The sequence below is a fragment of the Meleagris gallopavo genome, chromosome 1, assembly GCF_905368555.1.
Source record: "Meleagris gallopavo chromosome 1, MGAL_WU_HG_1.1, whole genome shotgun sequence".
NCBI lineage: Eukaryota > Metazoa > Chordata > Aves > Galliformes > Phasianidae > Meleagris > Meleagris gallopavo.
In genome coordinates, this window is record NC_139404.1 from 118,282,779 (window position 1) to 118,303,493 (window position 20,715).

General features: G+C 40.5%; 1 long non-coding RNA gene across 1 annotated transcript; it reads left to right on the forward strand.

Annotated features, from left to right (window-relative positions):
- Window positions 1–18: 18 nt before the first annotated feature.
- On the forward strand, window positions 19–18,164 carry LOC146545589 (uncharacterized). Its single transcript, XR_014880100.1, has 3 exons — window positions 19–183; window positions 12,544–12,676; window positions 17,092–18,164. It is a non-coding gene; the product is annotated as an uncharacterized LOC146545589 (long non-coding RNA).
- Window positions 18,165–20,715: the final 2,551 nt, after the last annotated feature.

The window sequence follows — 20,715 nt, forward strand, 5'->3', positions numbered from 1 at the left end:
GACCGACGCCTTACTCTGCGTTCCGCCTCCGCCATGCGCATGCTCGGGGGGCTGCGGGCGGTGCCGTCGGGATGGAGGCGGTATCTTCCTGCTTGGCGCAGCTCCTGCGGGCAGGTCTGGGGTGTGCTGTTAGACGTGGCCCAGATCCCCAACAGCGAGAGCCATGCCTTTCTTCTGGTACCAGTAAGATGATTAGAGGGCTGGAGCACTTCTCCTGTGAGGAAAGGTTGAGGGAACTGGGATTGTTTAGCTTGGAGAAGAGTAGATTTTAGGGAGACCTCATTGCGGCCTTCCTATATTTGAAGGGAGCATATAAACAGGAGAGGGTACGACTATTTACATGCGTGGATAGTGATAGGACAAGGGGGAATGGTCTTAAACTGAGACGGGGGAGATTTAGGTTAGATATTAGGAGGAAGTTTTTCACTCAGAGGGTGATGACACACTGGAACAGGTTGCCCAAGGAGGTTGTGGATGCCCCATCCCTGGAGGCATTCAAGGCCAGGCTGGATGTGGCTCTGGGCAGCCTGGCACATAGCAGGGGGGTTGAAACTCGATGATCTTTGAGGTCCTCTTCAACCCAGGCCATTCTATGATTCTAGGCAGCAATACCTCTGTGTAAGCAATCCGCTTCATACCCAGCTTGTACCCCTACTGATGCATATTTCTTCAGCACTTTATTTGGAAAACCAGCTCCTGCTCATAACAGGAGGGATGTGCCACATCCCTGCCGTACATGATCAAACAAGGACTCACAACTTCCGTCTGTGGTTTTATTGTTCCTTAGATGAGGGTCATCTACTTCAGCTAAAAAGAGCCAAACGTACTGGTCTCTGTGTGCAAGATTTAAAGCATGTAATTATCTCACATACTACAACTTCAAGAGGCAACCCTATGAAGTAAAGGTTTCAGGAGACCTGTGAACAGTTGTTAACTATAGGCATGGTCCTGATCAACAAAAAAAATCCCACATTATTATTATTAAAAAAGAATGCTGTCAAGCTTATTCCAAGTCCAGTGTTATCCACCTATTCACATGAAATAAAAAGTGGAGCAGTTTTTATACTTACGCACTTACAGACTGGTGTGTTATCAACATTTCTAATTATCATAAAAAGTGGTTATTTTTGAGGGGAAAGGAGCCATTTTTGTCTCCCCTGGAAAAACAGGAAAGCATTTATTATGTTCTTGTGACATTTTTACCTTTCATGCTATTTCATCAACATTTGCATGTTTTCTTCATTAAAAACTATTACAGCATCCTGAAATAATTAAATCCTCCCCTCCCCAAAAAGCAATGGATAAAGCGAATTCATGAAGGAGGTAAACAATGAAAAGGAAAACATAAAATCATAAGCAGAGAATGCCAACAGAAAATTTATTTGATGAAGATGATTATGTAATATTTCATAATGGAGCATTTTGCCATGTGTGACTCTACTGTTACCACACTGAGGGTGTGTTGTGTGACAGGAGGCCAAAACTCAGTCTTTTCTATCATTCTGGGTGTGATCCTGAAATGTTATCATTCTTCTGGATTGCAGCTGCTGTTACAAATGTCTGCTGTCACGTTAGAGATTTGGGGGAGCATACAGCACTTGGGCCTTATCCCAGCTCACTATGTAACTAAATCCAGCAGTAATCTCTGCTTCATTAAATGAGTCTGAGGTTCGCTGCCTGGTTTTTATTCTTCATATGCCACCAGAGATCCAGCTAACGGAAGAAAGCACAATAGGGGAGTGACCCATGGCTGCCAGCATGGCTACTGCATTGAGGCTACTTCAGGCTACTGTCCTCTGGGCAGACATCTGCACTGCAATGCTTGCCCAGATCTCCACTGTGGCACCACCGTATAGTGGTTTTTATAGTAATGATTCTTTGTGTTTATTTAGTAGTTTTCTAGCTGTAGATATCCCTGTTCATTGAAGGGGAGTTGGACTAGATGACCTTCAAAGGTCCCTTCCAGCACAAACTGGGAAAGAAGGCAGCACAGTCTTATCCATGCTGCTCATGGGGAGCAGGCACCAGAGCTGTGCCCTGGCTTCTCCCCAGGGGAAAGTGGCCAGGTAGCTCCAAAAGAGCACACAAATGGAGGAACGTATTGAAATGTGAGCGACTGAGGACCAGGACCTGTGAACAAACTGAAGAATGAAGCCATCAAACAGAACAGATGTAGTCTTTGTTCATTTTCTCTCTTCAGAATCTGAATGGGCAGCTTTCACTCCATTTGCATCCTCTAGTTTAATTGTAATTGTTTAAAATTGCTTAGCAGGAACCATCCTTCTTCAGTTATTATTCCTTCTTCTAAGTTTTCATTTGTGTTTTGTTTTTTTTATCCTTCCACTTTTCTTCATACCCTCCTCCATCTCATTTGATGCTCCTGCCCAACATTTCTATTGTTGCTGTTCCTCTCTTCCTTTTCTCAGGTCCACGTTGCCCCTCTGCATGCCTTACCAAAAAAACCTCTCTCTTTTTTTTGCTGTTTTGACTCCCACTTCTCTTGATTAATTCCCTTTCTGCTCTATGCTTTCTAGTAATTCCAGCATTAGACAGCAACACTTCTCCCAACTTTTAATACTGAAACATGTGCAATCTGATGAGGAAATTAGAGAAATTAATTACATCATCAAAATCCTTTAGATGATTTGTTTTATTTGGAGTTGCTGGAGTTTGGAAGAGCAGTAGTTTTCATGGGTCTTCCAGATGTTTTGCTTCTGGCAGTGACAGAAAAATGGATTAATAAACTATGGTTTCTGTTTGCCGTTCTGAATGCTTCACTGCATTATTATTAGGAAAATATATTTCTCTTCTTTGAGTTATTTATCCTTTCATGCCATTCCTCTCCATGCTTCCTATTATTTTATGTATTCTTTTTAATCCCCAAATTAATCACTCTTAAAATATACTGAGAAGCACTGCTGTAGAAAAGGTTGTCTTCATTTACGTAGTAAACTCCTGGGAGAAAAGAAGATGATATTTTATGCTAATGGGTATGCCCAACTACTATAGAATTATTTGAACATAACCTTGGTCAATTTGAAAACTGTCAAAATACTATGTCCATTCTTCATTTTAAAATCATACGTGTCTAAGGTGAATATATCACAGAATCATAGAGTGAGGAAGGGATCTCAATGCCCACCCATCTCAACCCCTGCCATGGGCAGGACTGCCCACCACCAGCTCAGGCTGTCCAGGGCCCCATCCAACCTGGCCTGGAGCACCTTCAGGGATGTGAATGCTTCCAAAACAAAAATCTAGGACTTTCTTCCTGCGAAGTTTAAACCTCTCTCAATGTTATTCCCCCCCAGAATTAAATGGGAGCATTGTTATTTCTTTATCCCTGCTAACAGCAAGAAAATTGAATAGTACAGTCATTGTCAGAATAGTATAGGTATTATCAGAATAGTACAGGTATTGTCAGAATCTTTTACCAGCAAAATTGTGAATACAAAGATATGAGCTCACTGGAGAAAACCTGGATGAGAAGAACGAAAATGATCAGTGGCATGAAAAAGAAGATCACATCAATGATGACAGGCTTCATTAAAGAATAGATATTGCATCATTCTGAACTAAATTTTGAGAAGAATTGGTTCTTCAATTGTTATACAGAAGGAAAACGCTGTGAAGAGGATGAGAATTGATGTCCAAATCAAACAAGTTGGCTGGAATATGCAGTCTAGCAAAAGGGCAGTGAGGAACTAGGCCTGGGCTTCTTGCCACTGGACATTTCTGGGAAATAAGCATCAGTCATGAATGGTCTACCTGCTGTTAATTTTTAAGATAGCCACATTAATTAGATAATATTTTTTCCAGGTTTGTTATCTGTCATGGCATAAGGAAGTGACTTTGTCAGTCAAGCTGCAGCTCCCCAAATCTTTCTGCCTCACTGGCCTATCTGCACTGTAGCTTCTAATTTGATTAAAACATGATGGAAGAACGTAAGGGAAAAAAATGAAGGCATTTGTAGAACGAGTGCCATAAGGTGGCACTGCAGTATAGGGTACAGGACAACCCGGCTCCCTGTTTCCTACATCCAGTAGCTAACAAAAACATTCAGAGCACCGCAACAGCGACTCCAACCGTTTCAGCAGTAAGCCGCTGAAGGTTGCTTAGTTACTTGAGTAAGTAATGCTAGGGTAATATTAATGGAACAAACTGAAAATAAGCTTTGTTCATTAGAAAGGGCGTGACAGCTTAGTACTTCTCCCCAGTTGCATCCGGGCTGTTTGCTTCCTCTCCCAGAGCACAAGAAGTGGTGTTTTAATACCCTGAGTCTGTTTCCACTGCCTAGTCTTCCTCAGGGGAAGGACTCCCTGGTTTAAAATTCTGGTGTTTGTTCAGTTTTAACGAAGCTCCTAAACTGGAGCGGAGCCAAATTTATACAACCCTCCTCACAACAAAGAAACACGGCTGTACTGGTTGCAGAGTTTTCTAAATGCCTACAAAATCCAAGTTGCTTCTGTAGTATACAGTAAGGGTCAGCTACCATAAAAACGTTTGTTATCAGACTGGTACGATCTGAAGACAGTTTGCACAAAGCCTGTTGTATCTGGCAACACCCAGTTAATTCTGATTCATCCTTCTCTTACTCTGGCTGAGTAATGATACAGTGCCACTTGTTTTAGCATGCATGCATTGGGATCCATCTACTGAAAACCTGCACACACGTATAATCATACGAGAAAATGCTTCACTTATGAAATCAGATCAAAGAAGTAACAGAATTAAGGATTTTCTTTAATTTGGCTTCCTGAGCTTTGATAAGAACATACACCTTTTGGGGAAGACTCAGGGATAAAGCCCGTTCTCTCTAATCTCACATGTTCAGAAATTCTTTTTTTTTTTTTTTTTTTTTAATTCATCATGACTAAAGGCATTCAAAATTATCCTCCGTTATGCAATTAAGACTGCTCCAAGCATGTAGAAATTGAAAGGGAAGTGGGGAGTGAATGAAGTAAAAGTACAGATTTTCTTGAGGGTGGTTAGAAAGCATTTGAATACAGTAATTTGTTAAGGGAACTTTGTCTTTCACCAAGCTGCTGAATCTATTCTGGTAATCTGCATGTGATTTTCTGCATGAGTAGGCCAAATTCTGAGTTATTACTTTGTTGCTACGTGTTAAAATTAAGTTCAGATTTAAGCTGAATTAAGTGTCACCAATCTTGTTATTTCTCATAGTATTAAATGGGTTCTTCCATACAGTGCAGGCCTGAAAACTAAAAATATTTTGTCTTTACTATTGGATTTTAGATTTTGCTCGAGCTGCCATCTGGCATGATGGTGCAGCCAGCCAGCGCAGCCCTGAACAAGTGTCCAAACACAGAGCTAGCTCGAAGCTTCTCTGCAGTTTTAACACGACTGAGTTGTCTCAACACAATTTAGAGAAGTGTCCTGGGCTAGGAGCAGGAAGGGACAGAGAGCTGAGTGAAGTTGGGTTTGTGGCTAATGTGGCCTGGCTGGAGGTAGGAGTGTAGACATCGTGTCTTGCCTGAGGAGCACTGCTGTCCTGTGGGCTCTGCTGCCAGCAGCAGCACCCAGATGGCCTTCCAGGGTCCTGCACCTGGGAAGTAAGTGGTAGGGCTTAAGAATTATGTTGCCTTTGGTAGTCAGCTGTCCTGGGCAAATCCCAGCTTTGCTTATGCTTGTGGTTGGTCCTGCACAAAGGCAGCTTTTTATTCCAGCTGTTTCTCTCCTCAGTGTGTTTCACTTGTGTTTACAAGCCATAGAAGTCTTTGCTTGAACAGATACGGGGTGCTGCAAACATCAATTTGTTTGCCATAATTTTCACTGTAAAGCTACAGGAGAAGGAGAAAGAGTGGAATACCTGGAAAGCAGCTGGTGGGATCTAGGGAGGATTACGTGGGCATCTGCCATCTTGATGAGAACAAAATTTGTCATATTGGTTCTCACATTACAGGTCTTCTCCAAACTCAGCCAAAATCGATGAAAAGCTTCCCATTAATTGCTGTATGTTTGCAGTCAAACCCACTGCATGTCAGCTTTCAAGTACATACACGTGTGTTTGCAGCCACACATACCATAACACTATTTGCAGCCACACAGCCTGTAACACTGACAAAGTGCAGATAAATCATTAAAAGGTTGTAAAAACCTGTGAAAGTCCTATGCTAAAAGTCTAGAAGGCATAATTAACTTCAGCTGTTCCTAAACTGCAAGCAAACATGAGGGAGTATTCATGCTTGAATATGGACAAACTGTTTTTAAGTGTTTGCTAATCTTACAGTCTGGCAAAGAAGACAGTATTTATTTATTCTAGTCTGAATGACTTCAGCTGCTTTAGAATCCCAGGTGCTTTATACAACAACTATTCCTTAGATCTTTCTACCACATGAAGCCATGTCTATTTGCTCTTTTTTTCCCCAGCATCTGCCTCCTATTCAAAGGACAAGAATCGTTCCCCCAGGTCCTTCAGTAGCTAGACTGCAGTGAGTCCACTTGATTTACATGTTAGCCAAATAAAAAAAAAACTTGTGCAATTTTGCTAGCTCATTTACCTGAAGCAAGTACATTTTGGTGAGAGAAGGCACTGGCTGAGCGGGGCAGAGTGAGCACAGGCAAGGAGAGTTCTTGTGTTGTATTTACTACAGCAGGCAAACAGTAATTTTCAGCAGGGCCAAGAACAATTTTTCTTGTTCTGCTGTGAAATGGGTTCATTATTTCTTCCATTAATTTTTCATCATTTTTTCGGTTAGAGCAGACAGAGCAGCTGGTTAAGTGAATTTCCACAAAGACTCTGCAAAACTGAGATACACATTTTTAAGATTGTAAAGATTGATGGATGTATCTTGCTTGTTTTTCACGTACATTTTATGGTTGTTTTTTCCCCCACAGAATTTAACTTCTGAAAGCATCTTAAGCTATTCTAATTGCAACATATAGTCCACTTTTCAGATATAAAACACAATCAATGCTTTGACAGAATCTTGTGATTAATGTTCAAAAAAATGGTTGGGTAAGCCCATTTCAGCACACATTAAGACCACACATCAATTTCCAGTACTAAGAATCATCCTGAGAGAATTCTAATAGAGAAAGTTCATTGATGGTAATCACGGTTATCTGTCAGAAACAGCCATGAAAGCAGAAGATACATAATTTACGAATATTATTTTAACCTGCTGTTTTTTTGTTTTTTTTTTTTTTCCTTGGGAACCCTGCTAAAATGGAGAATGAAATAGCTAATGTACAAATTTGGTACATGGTGTCATGACTGTGTGAACACCAACCATTTGAGAAGCTAATGAGAGAAGATGGACAAGTAGACATTGTGACAGAACACTTCTGAGTGGCTGGAGAAGTGTCTGACGAGTGATCCAGCTGGCTCACTCCAACCAATGTAAATGCTGTAGATTTCCAGTGAGGATTTTTTATGGCTCATCTAGGAAAAGTTTAGCCAAAAGAACAGATCAGAAAACAGAAGCAAAGGAAATCTGAGCCAGTGTGAGTTTTCCTGTTATCTTTCCAAGCTTTCTGTACACATACGTTTGGTAAGCTGAAGAGCTCCCTCGTTTGTCCAGCACAGTTATTTCCATAGCAGAAGAAAGGTCAGAAGTGGAAATTAAAAGTGGTGGTGCTTCAGTATTCCATTTAGCTGATTTTCATTCTGTTTTGCCTTAATCTCGTGTTTGTCTTGGCCTATATAGAACTGACACTTTTATGAAGACTCACAAAGTCTGGAGGATGCTTATTAGCTGTACATCAAAGGACATTCAGTTACTTCAGGAAGGGAACGGAATAAAATGTACAACAATTTGCCTCAAATTGACTTTCCCTGGACAGTGGATAGGAATAACTTCTTCAGTTCTCCCACCGCTTGTGGTTTTGATTCAGCCATGCCTCTGTTGCAAACTGACCATGGTTCAAAAGACATAACATTAGGAAGACAAAACATTTTGCAGAGCACAGGATGCCTTGGATCAGCGTGAAGGCTGGGCACCAAAGCTGCAGTCCAGTCCTCCTAAGTGTCATTAATTTTCTTGTTAATTTGTTAGAATTAGTGTGAGCCCCACAGTGACACTGAAAGAGTGCTTGAGGCTGTTACTATGGCATTTTCTATTAAAGGCTTGATTTTTTATTTTTAAATAGAGTGTAACAAAAGCCAGGGTGAGACACTGTCCCTCTCACCCCTGAGAGATTCATTACTGCTTAGATCAGGGGTACTGAAGTTTAGTGGGACATATGCCAGTTTGGAGCATGTCTGCTGTCCATTTGTGCTGCTCTCTGAAGTCACTTAGATGAGATTATGCTCATCAAAGAAAGGATCCAAGCATCTGCAGTCACAATAGGATGTCTGACCCATTAGAGGTCAAGCAAAGTGATCCCCCAAAGTGCCAGCTGCCTTCTCTGGTCTAGATATTTACTCTCTGCTATGATTTCTTACCAGGTCTCTATTTCTAAAGGCAAATATCCTCCGTAGCTGAAAAACTACATTTTTCTTTAAAGGATAGATTTTCATTAACAAGATTAACATGCGTGGATAGTGATAGAACAAGAGGGAATGGATTTAAACTAAGACAAAGGAGATTTAGGTTAGCTATTAGGAGGAAGTTTTTCACTCAGAGGGTGGTGATGCTCTGGAACAGGTTGCCCAAGGAGGTTGTGGATGCCCCATCCCTGGAGGCATTCAATGCCAGGCTGGATGTGGCTCTGGGCAGCCTGGTCTGGTGGTTGGCAACCCTGCACATAGCAGGGAGATTGAAACTCGATGATCATTGTGGTCCTCTTCAACCCAGGCCATTCTATGATTTTGTGATTCTATGATTCTATGACTATCATTGAGCATAAAAAAAGTCACAGCAAGTGACAAGTCTAGGAATATATTCTGTATCTTACAAACACAAGGAATCTGGCATCAAAATGAGGGTTTCTGACTTCTTCTCAAGCTGTTGTTACAAGGACATTAATTCTGAAAACAAAGGACTGAATCCTCTTCTTTCATGTACAAATATTATTTTCAGTGAGATACTTATATATAAGAAAAGCAGTGAATCTTCTTGTTCTCATAGGATCTTGAAAAATCTCCAGAACACACAATATCAGGAAAAGGAAGTGAGAACAGGGATGGGACCACATAGAGCATAAAGTCACAGCAAAGGCACAGAGAGAGCAGGTTTGTGATATGCATCTGTCATGGCAAAAAAAGAGAAGGTTCAGGGGTGATCTGAAGCAGCCTTTCAGTACCTAAAGGGGAACTACAGGAAAGAAGGAGAAAGACTCTTTTGCACTGTCTGTGGTGATAGAACAAGGGGAAATGGCTTAATGCGTACGGAGAGTAGATTTGGGTTAGATATAAGGGAAAAGTCTTTTACAGTGAGGGTGGTGAGGCACTGAAACAGGTTATCTAGTGATGTGGTTGATGCCCTGTCCCTAGAGACTTTCAAGGCGAGGCTGGATCAGGCCCTGGGCATCCTGACATAGCTGTGGTATCCCTGTTCATTGCAGGGGAGTTGGACTAGATGGCCTTTAAAGGTCCTTTCCAACTCTAAGGATTCTATGATTCTATTATCTTACATAGTTTCATTTATCTGGAATTGAGGCATATCGTCTGTGCTCATTATTTAGCCCTTATAGTTTTGAAGAGAGCTAAACAAACCTACATAATAGCTCACTTTACACTAAAATAGGGTAGAAACATAAATGATGAACATCTTAGAATACAAACCTAAGTAGAAACAGTTGTGTGTAGGTGAGATGAACCACATGTAACTTAGTCATGATAGAAAAGAAAGATATGAGTTAAACATTAGTTTGTACTAAGTAGATAAAACAGAAAACGTTAAAGGGCTCTCAACCATGAAAACAAATACCTCAGCATCAGTGTTACAACTTCAAAGCAATGCATGCTTGCTCTGCATCTTAGAGGCATGTTTGGAGCAAAGTACGAAGGTTTCCTTGGTACATTTGTATTCACTGAAGTATGAGATGTTACGTATTTTTTACTGTCTTTTTTTCTTCTTTTTATTTAGGGAGAAATAGAACCACAAAAAGAATCTAAGAATTCTGTGATGCCATCTTTTGCCTCCTCCAGCTGTTCCTGAAATAGCACTTTTCCTCATTCACAGATCCTGTTAAAAGGAAAACCCACAGCAGTCCTTTATACACAATCCCAGTGTATTTCAGATTTATTTTTTTTTAGTTTGTTCTGAATAGTACTGAAATAAATCAGATACCATTAGTAGATTTTTTAGAAGTATACTAAAAAAGAAAGGAAATTTTGCTTTCCTGTCACTCTAAGACTGCCAAATGCTACATAGGAGGAGTTTACGGAGGAGTTTGGCATAGTTGCTAGACATACGGAAATCTTGTTCTTTTTTATTATGATTAAAGATATTATTGCAACTATCCTCCACCTCCAGCCACCAATGTAAAAGAGATCTCTGGAAAGACTTTGCTATGCTATCCTTAGTTCCCTGGACTTGTGTATATTGCTTCCCAAACAGTCTCTTCTCCAAGCAGTCAAGGGCAAGAGTTTACACTTGCCTTCCAGCTATTACTCTCATTTTGCACACTGCAGGAGAGATTCTTGGAGCATGCTGTCCAACATGCAGGTCTTCCTTCTCTGAAATAAGCGAGATTGCTGTGATTATAGTAACTTTAGTAGCTTTTTGGAATCTGGACTTGGTTTTTTAGGCTGGTGCTTTGCAAAATAAAGTCATTCCAGTCATGGAGGTATAATAAATAAGAGAGGGGGTTATGTCTTATTAACAATTTCCCAATCCGACAGCCTTTTTTACCTGAAGATTACACTTTTCCTAAAAGTCTTTGCATTTCCAGCCTGTAATGGAAATCAGAGTGAAGTTCTGTAGCTTGACAGCCAAATTAGTCCCAGTCCTGCAAATACTTTTACAGAATCTTATCTTTACAACAAGGAACATTATGATTCTGCTCATTTTAGTAGATTCAAGCATGTGTCTTTTGATTGCATGGGGAAGAGAGAGGCAGGATGAAAGGAAATCCTAAATTGGTTAAATTTCCTCCATTGTGTAATTTACAAATTGGATTAGAGGGAGCTTTCATGTGCCATATGGTCTAATTAAGATACTGGTACAGAATGGACTCACCATCACCCCAGGCTATATTCAGCAGAACTTTGTGAATATCTCATATTTGGAAATTCTTAAGTTTTGGGTCTATATCTTTTAGCCACTTTTTAATTCAAATAAATTTGAAAAATAAGGTCAGAACTACTGCTAATGTTATGGTGGTACTGCCCTCAGACTTCACCAGAGAATGATTAAAGCATATATCCAAGATGTGCAGACCTTGATTCATACTCTAGTTACAAGACTTGGAATAGAAGTTTGACACAAGTCTTCCATCTTCAAGGACAGTTTTGTAACTGCTAAGATATCACGTTTAAAGCACAACTTTACAGTGTAGAAGATGTCACACATTCACTGTATCAGTAAATATTTATATAGCCAAGAAAGAAGGAATACTCTTCAGTCCTGTGGCTTAGATGCAAAGGATATGTAAAAATGGAGGCTAATATCTTCATTTTTTTGAAGACCCAGCAACTTCCTTCATCTACCCCATTTAGTTTTATGTATGTTATTTCAATATATCTGCATATGTAAATGTTAGCGGGAACTATTTTGGCCCATAAGTACTAAAATTATCTATTTCAGCAGTCTAAAATGATCTTAATTACAGTTTTAAACCATTTATTAATTTTATTGTTTGCTGTTTTTAAAGAATTGCTTACTTGGCCCCGAAGGACATAACTGATTTATGGTGGTGATATTAATACCACCATTAATAAATTATCTAAGTTCTCCATGGGCACAAGAAATAAGAAAGATCAAATATATCAGGGAAGCCAAAGCCCAGCTGGAGCTAAGAGCAGTGTGACATTTTAAGAGTGACAGGAACAGTAGTTGTAAGAGGAGGTTCAGGAGGAACATGCATCCTTTAATGCGTGGGGGACACAGCCTCCTGATGGACAGAGTAAAAAAGGCTCAAGTACTCAATTCCTTTTTTGCTTCACAAGCAAAGCCTCCACCCAGTCTTCCACTCTTTTGGGAAGAGGAGGAACCAGAAGTAAAAAGCGAGATAGTAAGAGAAGGTGGATGCATTTAAATCCAAAGAGTCAGATGGGATTCATCTGAAGGTGCTGGAGGAGCTGATGGATGTGTGAGACTGCTGTTTATCATTTGTGAGATACTGACAACTAGGAATGCTCCTGACTACAGGGAAAAGACTGACATTACATCTCTAATTTAAAGAGGCAAGTAGGATGACTCGTGGAACTACAGGGCTGTCAGTCTCAGCTCTGTCCCATGGAACATGACCTCTTGGCTCTCCTAAGCATGGGACGGTATCAGGAACACGTGAAGGTATCAGGCTCTCTCAAGCACGGACAGGTATCAGGAGCAGTCAATGCATTCAAAAGGAGAAATCATGCATAATCAAAGTTCTTGACTTCTGCAGAGAAATGACTGCCTCTGTGGGATAATGGGGAGTGTCAGTTGTAACATAACTTGACCTCATTATGGCTTTTGACACTACCTCCCTCAGCCCTCCCTTCTGGAAGCAGAGGAAAATGTGCCAATTGATGAATGGGACAGAAAACCATAATGATGAAAGACTGAATGATTTGGAAGCATGGACTGAACTATCAGGCTCAGAGCGGCAGTTCAATCCTTGGCTGGTGAGTATACTTCACCAGTAAGCAGAGGTCAGTATGGGGATCTATGTTCAAAATTTCCATCAGTTACAATTCTCAAGAAATTACAGCTGACACCGAACTGGGGTGTCTGATAGAAGTGTCCAGAAGTGTTCAGAAGGTCCAGAAGGACCTCAAGAAAACTGTGGATTGGGATGGCAGAAACCTCAGTGCAAATACCCATACTTTGGGCATAATAATTCCATGTACCAGAACAGGAAGCATCTGGCTGGGTAGCAGTCCTGCTGCCTGCGCTCAAGCCTTCTGGAAATGTAGGGCATTTGGGTTCTGTTGTTGTTATTGCTTTGTTTTTATGAGAGCAAAATTGTTTCTCCTGCACATTCTGCTCTTTGGAGCAATAATGTTAAAAGTTTGGAAAAAGTTTTATTCATTGCTGTGGGCATACGGATGCAATTAGTGCCAGGAATACTTACTATAGTCCATGCTTGTATAAAATGGGAACTAGCATGAAGAATCAGGAAAATGATTTTATCTTTGTTCATAGTAGTGATACAGGAGAACTGTGTACTGCCTATAGAGATAGAAAGGAAAGTGAAAAACAAATTATAATGGTTATGATGCTTTACAGTTATTAGGGGCATGACCTATTTATACACACAAAATAAGCATTTGATACTTAAAGTATCATGCTTGATAATTCTATCATGGGCAATCCAGTAGAGAAAAACATAACAAGAACCAATGGTCAGAAAATCTGGGCAACATTATTACAACGAAGAAAAAGCACGTCTTTAACAGAGTCAATAATTGCACCAGAATACAAATTATGTCCAAATAAGTGCACCAAGAGCAGCATGGTTCTCCATCCTCAAACTGGAACTGCCCAGGCTGCTTTCCAGAGACAAACACAAGTTATTAGCTGTAGTATATGAGGTCCTCCATGACATTCCTTGAATGATATTATGCAAGAAATCATGTTGAAAGTATAACAACTTTACAAGATCTTATTGGCCAAATTCTGCTGTTGACATGGACATCCTTGCAGATTTCAATAACATTATTAACATTTATTAAAATGAGAGATAAACTGCAAATTACTTTCTTCTCATCTTTACCCTTATACATGGTCTCACAGAGAAGACAAAGCCATTATTTCATTTCCTTTCTGAAAAAAGTGTTTTACTCAAGAGAATCAATGAATCACAGTTAGTTAGGGTGGTCCCTTCAAGTCCACTTGGAAACGCTCATGAGATGACTGTGGTTGCAATTTGCCCATTAGGGGTTGGATAAAAATAAGCTGCCCAGCTGTCGAGATTTATAAACTCACATGTGAGAATGATTATTTTTTATCAGAAAATGAGATCAATGAGTTACTTTAAGCTGAGAATAAAATTAATATGTTTATTGACCAATCTATTTCTAACTCTGATATCTTTCATAAGCCTTTCAGTAAGCCTTCTCTAAGTCTGACTGCTAAGGAAGCAAATGTACTTTGTCATCTGGTTTTATTTTGAGGAAATTGTGGCTCAGTTTTAAGAAATTCATTATAAATGTCTTAGAGGAAATTCAGAGGGAAAGTAACATTAAATCACATTCCAAACAGCAATTTGAAGACAACATCTTTATTAAAATTTTGAATATTATTAATGCATTGGATTTATTAAGACAAATTTGAAATGTTACATTTGAGGTTACCAATCTGTGGCTGGAACCGTAGATTTATTTTTAAAGTAGATGACATAATATCTGCAACGCAAAGCGAGCTCTCATTCTGTTTGCAGCACATTCATCCACAGCAGCTCTGACTGCATGGAGAATTACACTGGTGCAAAAATAATTTGCCCTACAGTTACCTCTGGTTTCTGAATTATTAATTCAGGCATTGCAATGCTGCTTTAAAATATAAATCTAAAATTCATGCAGCTTATTCCACAGACTAGTAGCAGCAACTGTATCTAAATAAAAGCACTGTGTTAATCATTTACTTAATTTAAATCATTACTGCAAATTGCTGTTCGGAACGCAACTTTATTTGACTTTTCCTCAAATTTGCCTTTATACTGTCTCAAGAATGTGTCCTAATTCCCCACCACCAGCACCCACATGACAAAATATTTTCGATCCTTTACTCATCAATGCCTAAAGCTTATCAAACAACACAAGCCAGATCATTTTGGACAGGGTTTCTGCCTTCTACATCTGCCCAGGGGATGTTCCCAGTGCAGTCAGTTTCTCCAGGCTGATGCTGGTTTTATGAGGGCAGAATAAGTCTCACTTCACACAGTGGTATCACTCCATTGTGTATATAAATCAATTTCAACTTTTTTCGAGTTGTTGATGGTCATCAGTTTTCCAAGGGAAATGCAGATTCCTGGATCCTACATTTAAATTATACTGCTTGGTTTTTGTCATCCCATTCTGAAGCCCTTTTGGGGGCTTTCAGCAAATCCCCAGGGGTCTGTGGGACACGGTGTGAAAGCCACCATCCTGAAGGCTGCTCTAGAAGGAAGTGACTGCCAGCCAATGCTGGGGCTGAGGAGGTAGATCTCGGCACAAGGCAGAACAGCAGGACCACCGATCCACCGCAGCACAGCACGACTGAAGAACTTTTTACAGAGGAGGAAGGAATCTGATTCCAGACAATTCCTTATTTCCAGTCTCTGAGCAGAACACACCATTTCAGAGTCTATTTCCAGTGCAGCATGCTTCCTCCTCAGCAGAGGCATTGACTCACACTAAGGAATGTATTCCATTACCGCCTTGCTGGCTTGCTGCAGCTGCATGTAGAACCAGTTAGTTGCTCTGGAGACAGTGGCCAACAAACAGAAAAAATCACCAACTCCTTCAGAACTGGTCAGAGCAGTTTAACGACTGCATGCACACTTAAAATTGTAAAACTTTCCTGTTCTGTTGTCTTCTAAGAGTGGGCTCAACTGTTCCCTAATAACAAATTGAGCTGTGGTTAATCTTGGTGAAGTTCCACTGACTGGCTGTCGGAGAAGAGAGGTGCAGAGACTAAGCTTGTCGGTGTGGGTAATGCTCACCCAGTGTTGACAGCAGTATAATCCTGAAATAACTATAACAGCCAGTGGGAGTATTTGGAAAATAAGGTATGAGAAATGTAATATTACATTGTTTTAAGAGGGGCAGAGACTTTGCTTCAAAAGTAATGCCTCCTATTTATTTTTGTAGAAACTACAACAGAGAGCACAATAATACTATTTGATAGAGAAAATTTTTGTCTACAGAGCACTATTTTTCAACACAGTCACCACTATGAGCTGTCCATTTTTACCACTGTGAACATTTTTACCAGCAGTGAACAAGAGCCTGCATGCCACACTTGTAACAATCTGTACCAGCAGAGGTGACCCACTGTTGCTCTCATGACTGCTAGAATGCACCACCCACCCCTCACTATGCTCACATCCACTGGTTGGTCACCATAAATGTTCAGCAAGCATTGATAAATGTCAATGGGTGCCATTTTTCTGCACGGAGGAATTAAATTCCACTTCTTTGCTTCATTTACATTTCCATGTTACATGCCATCGTGTCAAACTGCCCCTCTGCTGACATCTGGCACATGGCAACAACATGAAATGGAATATGGGCAGGAAAGTTCAACCTCTTTGCCATACCACCAACATCTGCCGCTGACATCATGAGTCAACAGAACAAAATAGGAGGTATTACTTTTGGAGCAGCCCTCAAATATTCAATCACTTCATGATTTGTAGGGGCTGCAGCTGAGGTCAGAGGGTACAAGTCATACTTGCCTCAGAGAAGCATGGCTGTGGTGGAGCATGCAGGCATGCCTGCATATACACAAAGATGTGGCGTTGAGCATCCATGCACAAGGTATACTCATACATACAGGTTATTAATGATCTAATAATCAGGTCCATCTGAGATGGATCTAGATACAAATCTATTTTAAAAAAACTAGACTTGCTATGGTATTATGTGATTGGAGAGCTTGGCACAGAAGTTACACATACATACAGCTGCATGTAGGTATAGGTTTGCATGTGTGGGCATATTTCATTAATTTAAGCTGTGTTATTATTATAGTTCTGTAATTCTCATCCCATTACTTCTATTGCTATATTAGTTAATTTACTATGTGTTCTCAAGAGACTTTATTAATGTTGGCAGGAAAAGCACAAAGGCTGTTCTGATGTCTAGACAAAAGGAATTAAAGACACAACAGAAATAATTACTCAATATTTCTTTTCTGTGGGAAGTTTCTATCTCACTCTCACTAGCCTTTTAATGTAGCTTTATTAAGCATTTAATGTAATAACCAGTGTGTGCTGTAATGGAATAACTGTCAGTATTTCACATGTATTTACAGTTGGGCAGACTCTCCCTGCCTAATATCAAAGTGAATTTAATGCTGTGGGTTTGAAATTAAATAATGAATATTAATTTTTTAGGACTGTCACTCCAAATAGAAAAAAAGAAATCACCACAACAGTTTAACTGCTGCTATGGAATTCCTGCACTAATTTGGAAAGGTAAGCTCTCTCTCTCAGCAACGGCAGGAAAGGGATAAACAAAAAATAAAAAAAAAATAAAAACTCTTTGTAGGAAACCTAATCCAAGCAAGATCCAGGGAAGTACAGATTGTAGGTCAGAAAGGACCAGTATGGTAAAAATCTTGAGTTCCTACCAAACCACCAGACAAAACATCCTGCTGTGTCAAAAGAATTAATGGGAGGAGGCTCTGACAGCTCTCTTCTAAAGCTCATGTCTTGATTTCTCTCATGTCTTCCAAGTTATTTATGTTATCATGCCTTCAAAATAAGGATCTGAAATCTATGAATGAAAGCCAGAGAAGTAGGAAGATTGCCATGTGAAGAAGTCAGAAGAAATGAGGAAAAGAAGACAAAAGCCACCTCAGAGGAAAGGGATCTGACAGAGCAAAGAAGTCCAGCAGAATGTGAGATGGAAAAGGGATATGCAGAAGATGTAGCAGATTTTGAAAAGTTTCCATACTTACTAAGATTGAATTGAGTGAAACCGGTCTGAGTATCCAGTTAATAACTTTGTCAACATATTCACTCCTCTTTCAGACTAACCAGACTGTCCTCCCTGAGTGTGTGTAGTATTTGTTTGAGTAGAACAGCTTAATTAAAACTAAAGGCAAAAGAGCACAAACAAAATGTTATTGCCACCCCTTCCCTTCTTTTGAGTGAAGCCACCTGCTCCATCTCTTTTCTTTCACAGTCCATCCCAGCCTGGAAGATCCTACATTACTCTGTGGGAGGCTCCAGCCTCTTCTACGTCACTGCCAGGCTCTGTGCCTACAAGCTGATAGACTTTTTTTTTTTTTGGCAACATGCTGCTTCTTTTACCCCACACCTTTCTCTGCTTTCACTATGGCCAGCTAGGTCTAACTTTGTATTGCTACACCTATTGCTATTGTAACTGCTACACCTTCCTCCAGTGATTGATTACATATCTTAAAATCTGAGGACATGGAAGAAAAAATAAATGTCACCTGCAGATGAAGATTCACTTATTTCTGTATTCTTCCAGCAGACAAAAGAAGCTAGTCAGAACCAGAAAGAGGAGGAATTTAAGCAACTGAATAGCAGAGCTTTATAGTCCAACATCTTTTGATGTAGGAAAACATAGGCTAAAAAATCTTATGTATAACTAATATGTGGGTTGCTCCAAAAGTAATGCCTTCTATTTATTTCCACAGAAACTGCAACAGATACAAAGAACACAATAATACTACTAGATAGAGCAAATTCTTATCTACAAAGCACTATTTTTCAATGCAGTCACCCCATGAGCTGTACATTTTCACTAGCAATGAGCAAAAGCCTGCACGCCACACTCGTAACAATCTGCCCCAACAGTGGTGACCTACTGTTGCTGTTATCACTGCTGAAACACACCACCTTACTGTGCTCACATCCACTGTTTGTTCACATTAAATGTTCAACAAGCATTGACGAATATCAGTGGGTGCCATTTTTTCCACATGGAGGAATTCATTTACACTCCTGTACTTCATACACATTTCCATGTTAGACACTATTGTGTCAGACTGCTCCTTTGCTGCCATCTGTCATGTGGCAACAAAATGTAAAGGATACTGGACGGAAAGTTCAACCTCTACTGCCATACCACCAGTACCTGCCTCTAACTTCATGGGCCAACATGAAAAAATAGGAGGGTTACTTTCAGAGCAGCTCCTGTATAATGATATATAACTAATGAAAATAAAATTATAAGAAAAGAGTGAAAAAGATAAAAACTCCATTGTGACCAAGATTTTGAAAATGTTTTCTACTGGCCTTACTAGCAAAGGCACTCAGTAGTGTTTTGGAGGCTGTCTGAAAGGGGGTTAAAATAATCTGCTTTCTCAGGACTTGATTGTGAAGTTAGAAGCTACATTGTATGTAAGCAAACCACCAAATGCATGTAATCCAAAACAAAGCCATTAATGAATCTGCAATCACAACTGAACACAAGATTGTTCATAATGTCTATGGATACTAGGGCAAACTGTACCCATGTCTTTATCAAAGACACTGAATTCTCCAATTTTCCATCTAAATTCTCAGAACACATGCCTGGCTAACTATATATATGTCAGATAGTTTTTAAACACTTGAAATGAGGAAAAGAATGCAAAAGAAAATGAAAGGTCTGAATGTTTTTGTAGCCAATTAATCTAAAGTCACTAATCACATTTTCTGCCTGATTCACAGAATTACGGAATTGTAGGGGCTGGAAGGGACCTCTGGAGTTCAACCAGCCAACCCCCAGCTAAAGCAGGTTCCCTACAGCGGGTTGCATAGGAAGGTGTCCATATGGATCTTCAGTATCTCCAGAGAAGGAGACTCCACTTCTCTGGGCAGACATTTTCATCCATGGCTCATGTGTCATATTCACAGTAAAGCTGTTCTTCCTCGCATTTGTATGGCATTTCCTGTGCTGCAGTTTTTGTCCTTTGCCCCTTATCCTTTTGCTGCACACCACTGAAAAGAGCCCAGCCTCATCCTCTTGTCTTCTACCCTTCAGATATTTATAAGCATGGATAATATCCCCTCTCAGCCTTCTCTTCTCCAGGCTGAACAGCCCCAGGTCTCCTAGCCTTTCTTCATACAGGAGATGCTTCAGGCCCCTCATCATCTCTGTGGCCCTCTGCTGGGCTCTCTTCAAAAGTTCTGTCTTTCTTCAATAGAGGAGCCCAGAACTGGACACAGCACTGCGCATGTCGCTTCATGAGGGCAGATTACAGCAGGAGGATCACCTCCCTCAACCTGCTGGCCACACTCTTTTTAGTGCATCCCAATGATGAAAACTGATGTAATGGAAATGATGTAGTAAACGTTGAGGGTTTGAGATAATAACATGATAAAAGCTTCCATTAGCTATTTCCCTTGCGGTCATCTTTGTAATGCAGGTACATTTTTCAGAGTCTGCAGACTCATGAAGGCAAAATATTATCTAGTGGACTGGAGATATTATTTTCATGACAGCAACCAATAAACACACCTCTCTTTGTAAAAATTTACTTGAATGATTACAAGAGCAACTTGAGCTCTGTGTGCACTTTGGGGCACCACAATAGGATACAGAGGACAAGACATATGAAGAGCAGCTGAGAGCCCCGTGTTTGCTCAGCGCAGAGGAGCTGAGGGAGGCCTGATGGCGGCTGCAGCTCCTCACAGGGAGTGGAGGGCAGCATTGAGCTCTGCTCTGTGTGACAGCAACAGGGCCCGAAGGAACAGCATGGAGCTGTGTCAGGGGAGGGGCAGCTGGGGGTCAGGGAAAGGGTCTGCACCACAGGGCGGTGGGCGTGGAACAGCATTCACAGGGCTGTGGGCACGGCCCTGAGTACCGGAGTTCAACGCTGTCAGACATAGGGTTTGATTTTGGGTGGTGCTGCGTGGAGCCAGGGGTTGGACTCCATGATCCTTGTGGGTCCCTTCCAACTCAGGTTATTCTATGATACTGTGGTTCTACTTCCAAGCAGGACTTTTCATGTGAAATCAATTATGGAAGTGAAGACTCTTATGGAGAATTGAAAGAAAAGT